The sequence below is a fragment of the Tenrec ecaudatus genome, chromosome X (assembly GCF_050624435.1).
Source record: "Tenrec ecaudatus isolate mTenEca1 chromosome X, mTenEca1.hap1, whole genome shotgun sequence".
Classification (NCBI taxonomy): domain Eukaryota; kingdom Metazoa; phylum Chordata; class Mammalia; order Afrosoricida; family Tenrecidae; genus Tenrec; species Tenrec ecaudatus.
The window spans coordinates 164,020,068-164,025,944 of record NC_134548.1 but is presented as its reverse complement, the minus strand read 5'-3'; the positions used below and the strand labels follow the sequence as shown (position 1 = coordinate 164,025,944).

The 5,877-nt window shown below is 37.3% G+C and overlaps 1 non-coding gene across 1 annotated transcript; it reads left to right on the top strand.

Moving 5' to 3' along the window:
* The first annotated feature begins 5,686 nt into the window (after positions 1 to 5,686).
* LOC142435133 (U2 spliceosomal RNA) lies at positions 5,687 to 5,877 on the top strand. The gene has a single exon (XR_012781265.1). It is a non-coding gene; the product is annotated as a U2 spliceosomal RNA (small nuclear RNA).

The window sequence follows — 5,877 nt, the reverse complement described above, 5'->3', positions numbered from 1 at the left end:
TGAGGCAAGTCTATAACTTATGGATTGCTTTGAACCAGAATTGACTGAATGACAGGAGGTTTCGTTTTTTCCTGAGATAGCCATAGCCAGTTTCTAGTGTTAAACTATGGATACAAGTTTGGATTTTTCTTGTGCATGGCTAAACCACCTAAGACAGATGTGGGTTGAACAAGCACTTGCCTAGGAACTGGGAGAGTACGTTCCAATCACAACTATGCCACATAATAACTGAATGTGGACACATAATCTAATTCTCTAGCCTCAATTTTCTCATTTGTAAAATTAAAGTTGGACTAGCTCATCCATAACATCCCTTCAAGCTCTACAAATGCAGCATTGTGTTTCACAGGCTATACCATTCCAATAAGCATGTGTATTTTACATAGAGGAATAGAATTATTTCTTTAGAGTGAAAGGAAAATTAAATTCATGTTTACATGTAAACACAGCACAAATGGATAAAGATTCAATTGGTCAAAGATTTTAATTTGCCGCTATAACCAAACTCGGTCTCTAACTATAAACTGCCGCAGGGCATTTTCACAGCTTTGTCAGTCTGTCCTAGTTTAGTGTTAACTATTAAATCTGTAGCCTCCAAGTGCTAAGAACTAAATTACTAGGTCTTTAATACGAGTTCCAGTATCTTAGTGAGCTCTTCTACCACCAGCCTAATCTTCTCTCTTGTCTTCCCTAGTAATCAGCTTTTGCACAGTTCCCAAGTCACAGCCCCTTTCTCAAGTTCCCAGTATTTTCCTCTCCTTGAATAGGCGTTTCTGAGCTGCTTTTTGTGTGAAAGGCACTTGATGTCATTGTGTCTACCCCCGGCTGTTCTTAATTTTCTCTCAGACCAGCTCGCTTGAAGGACTCTCAGCAGGCCCAAAGATATAGCCCTCCCTTCCAGGGTGTGCATGAAAAGCTGGGATAGAGGGGGGACAAGGGCCATTCACCAATCCATAATGACTAATCCTAGCAAAATAAAGGGCTGAGGACTTTTAATAAGCAGAACACTCCAGGATGTGGGTGGAGTCAACTGAATAAGCCCTGGGCTCTGATGAGACAAGTGTGCTCTTGGAAGCTGTCATAGCAACAGGAGTTTGCTATCTGCGATGTGGACTGTCTCTACCTAAAGCAATTTTCTAAGACCAAAACATCAACCACAGAAGCCAGCCTTGATTCTCCCTGTCTTGAAACCTCTGGCTCTGACCATCCTGACTCCAACCAATAGCTGACCTCCCTGTCAAGAAATAGTTAAATGGGATGGTGGAGGGGGGGAGGGGCTCTACACATTTATCTCTCTCCTCCACAGGTGTGCAGTCGTTTTCAGTATTACCAAAAACCAAAAAAAATTAAAAACCATTTATGCACTCATTTATATGAAGCATAATTCTCACTGAACTCACGTGCCAACATCTAGAAGTCCAGCCCGAGAAAAAATGATGATATAACAATGCTTTCTGCAAAGGAATGAATCTCTGAGATGGAAACCCACAGTGTCAAAGCAGACAGAATCACACCCATGCACAAGGAACTCTAGAATGTGTTTGATACTACGGTCGTGGTAGAGACATTTCTTTGCCTCATTCTATTTAGGCCAGCATGCAAGGGGGAACAAATCCCCACAGAGAAGGGCAATGTTGATGGAAGGAGGCAGGCTAGGGAGTAGGAGAACACCTTGACAACCTATGAAGGGACTAACGCGAAGAGCTTGCGATGGTTCTCAGCACATTACAATCCTCTGAGGTGTTTGTAGAAAATCTTAAATATCATCTCAGACTCAGATGACATAGTAGGGTATCTTCTTCTTGTATGGCGGCTGCATGACATTAGATGTCAAAATTTGAAATATCTGCTATACCTTTTGAAAGAGATGACATAACACACGTGCCCTAAACATCATATGCCGCGAGTCTAGACCAACCCATTGGAAAAAGGATGAATGGTACAAGCACAGAAAGGAAAAGATGCCTCACAATGCAACATTAAAGAAAGGGACTGCAGCATCATGTTGCTTACTTTATCCAAGCTGCTTCTTCAGTCAAAGAAACAAACACGTTTTCCCCAGAATACGACCATTTATAAATTATTTAACAAATAACTAACATCTAGATTTACTTAGAGAGCAAACTCAAAAACGGAGAATAGCCTTTCATATAAAGGAAAATATTGTATGCCTTCCAGCAGCATACAGAATTGTGGCTAAGCAAACTTAGAAGCCTAAGCCTCACCCAAACTCTTGGTATTGTCCAACAAACACTCTATGCATCCATCCCTTTCAAGGCCTCCTACTGCCTGCTACCAGATGCTCACAGATCTCTTGCTAGTTATTTCCAAACAGTACTTATGGTTTTACCAGCAGCCCACCTTCAGTGAACCTGCACTGAATTCACTGATGATCTCATGTCTGCGCATCATTGGGAAGTGGTAAATATTAAGGGTGATTGTGTCAGGTAGGTTGTCTGAGCAACCTGAAGTAGTGCTTTATCATATGTCCGACCGATAGTGCTTACAAAATCACCTTTTCAAAAGTGCCTATTATTGAGATGTTTTTCAACTATGCCACAATTTGAATATAAAAAGACCAATTTCCAGTTTTAAGCATAAAGTAGGGACTATAAACTAGTGGATTAACATTTTCTAGTCATCTGTTATGGCACTTAAAAATATGTGAGTGAAATTAATAAGTGGTTCTAAAGGACACAGGATGTCTTTTCATATTTCAAAAATAATTTTAGCACTGAGTTGTGAACATCCAACTTACGCACAAATCTTAGTTATGACCTAATCCCCATAAAACCTATTATATTAAAAATTCAAGATATATGAAATGGCTTATGATACCAAATGGGCACTACTTTATGACTCACAGCAAAACATGATTATTATTATTACAATATGTTACAATATGTTAAAGATGTTTAAATGTATCTGAAGGTGGTTCATTAGTGTTTTTTATGCATAGAAAGGAGCATATATACAAGGACATCTGGCTGACATTAGATAAAAACCAAATTTAACTGTTCCAATTTATGTACAAATTCGACTTACAGACAGACTTCGGAACAAAATTCATTCATAAAATGGGGACTGATTCTGTTTATTAATTTTTATAATAGTCATCTGAAAGACTAAAATTGTAATTGGTTTCCCTGCAGATTTTTTTTTTTATCACATTGGTTTATTATGGTAGAGTGGCAATGAGTCAGGAAACTGTTTTGTTCCATTTTTCTTTTTTAAAAAATCCCCAGGGAATTCAGAGAATTAAATCATAAATTTATTTTCAATATCTGGTAAACTATAAGGACAATTATTAAGGCAGTCATTTATGAGTACCTAGGGAAAACACAAGTGATAAACACTAATCAATATGGATTCTTCAAACACAAATCATACAAAACAAAGCTCCTTCTGGTTCAAGATAGAATGATAAGTTGAATGATGAGAGAGGATGGCACAAAGGTAACATATCTTAAAGAGAGAGAAACATATGATATAAGTTAATCTGGCATTTTGAGAGAAATAGCAGAGAAAGACTATAATAGCAAGACTATAAATAGAGCTAGTAAAAAAGAAAGCCAATGCGACAGCTAGACATGGTTTGTGGCATGCTCAAAGGAAGTGGGGAATTGGGATTTAGTTCCAGGCACAGTACCACCCTGATGATGAATATTTAGTCTTGGGGGATATCAACATGGGTTGTAATTTCATTCATTGATTATACAAAGTACAAGGAGTTCACAGACTACTGAAGAAAGAAACAAATTAAATACATTATTGATATACCGGAGATGTTTAAATCAACATCATGTGGAGTTCTTTTAAAACGCATGTATTCATCACACAGCAAATCTGCAACAAATGAACACAAGTGTAATGAGAAGGAAGCTGTCTGGGCAAAAGGACCACCGAGAAAGAAACAGGGACTGCTGTGATAAAGAAGAGCCTCCTCTAAAATTAAGGGTAGGGGTGGGGGTATCCAAGACTCCTTAGTCTACAAAATCTACCCACATTCTTAGTCTAGCATTGGAGATTCTTCATAAACTAGGTTTGACCCGCGTTTTCAATTGTATTTCATACTACTCTCCAGTCAGCCAGACCAATTGCCAATCCCTGAGCTTTCTACCTGTATACTGTCCAATTCCTCAGCCTTAACTATATTTCTCCTTAATATCTTCTTGGAATACTCTTATCCATCCTTTATCACAAGCTCAAATGTTCCTCTTTCACACAAGGCCTTTCTAGATTATCCTATCAGAATGAGTTTCTTACTCTTCCAATACTCACAAAAGACTTTGCATAAATTTATGTTTTGAAAATGATAATGGCAACAATGGATATATGTATGGATTTTGATAAGGGTTGTATGAGCCCCAATAAAATTACTTTTTAAAAAGAGTTGTATGAGCCCTCAATAAAGTATTTTTTTACAAAAATTTCTGTTAAACCTGTACCATCTCCTTATATGAGTGCAAACAATGTGTATGTCTGTTTCCATATTGGATCATGATCTCCTGGAGGAAAGATCCATGTCTTATTCATTCTTTATCTTCTTCACAACAGGCATTTGTTGACATAAACAAGATAAAGAACTGCATGACCACATCAATAAACAAAGAAAAGGCATTTGACAATAACCAACACCCATTTCTGATAAGAACCTCAACAAAATAAGAATAGAAGGGAAATCCCTCAACACAATAAAAGCCATAGATGAAAACGCAATGGCCAACATCACACTCAATGGGGAAAAACTGAAAACATTTCCCCTGAACATGGAAACCAGACAAGCATGCTTCCTATCACCACTCTTAGTCAACCTCATGCTTGCAGTCTTAGCCAGAACCATTACAGAACAAAAAGAAATTAAGAAAATAACATTGGATAAAACAGAAATGAAACTCCTTCTTTTTAGAATATGTGATTTCTTTCATGTAGAAAACCCTAAATACCACAAAAAATACTGTTGGAAACAATTAAGGGGTTTGGTAAAGTATCAGGATACAAGATTAGCGAGTAGAACTCAATAATATTCTCATATACCAGTGAAGAGAGCTCTGAAAAAGACATGAAGAAAACAATATCATTTCTAATATCCCACAAAATATGAAACACTTTCGAATAAACAAAATACATATACAAGTAAAATTACACATCACTACTATAAAAATAGAGACCTACATAAATGGAAGAAAATTCATGTTTGTGAACTGGAAGACTTAATATTGCGAAAATTAAAATAGCATGCAAAATAATGTATAAATACAATGCAATTCTGATCGACATCCCAACTTAATTTTTTAAAGAAATGGAGAAAAGAATTACCACCTCTATGTGGAGAGAGAAGAGACTAGGGTAAGCAAATAACTCCTTAAGAAGAAGAAAAGGTAGAAGACCTCCCACGACCAGATCTCAAACCACAGGCACAATAGTCAGAACAACCTGGTACTGGTACAGTGATATATAGATAGATGATAGATAGATAGATGATAGATAGATAGATAGATAGATAGATGACAGATAGATAGATAGATAGATAGATAGATAGATAGATAGATAGATAGATAGATAGATAGATAGATAGATAGACCAATGGAACAGAATAGGAAACCTAGAAATAAATGCATCCACCTAAAGGCAACTGATCTTCAACAAAGGGCCAAAACATTTTAACTAGAAAAGAGACAGCCTCATCGCTTCTCGGCCTTTTGGCTAAGATCAGGTGTAGTATCTGTTCTTATCAGTTTAATATCTGATACGTCCTCTATCCGAGGACAATATATTAAATGGATTTTTGGAGCAGGGAGTTGGAATAGGAGCTTGCTCCGTCCACTCCACGCATCGACCTGGTATTGCAGTACTTCCAGGAACAGTGCACCCCCT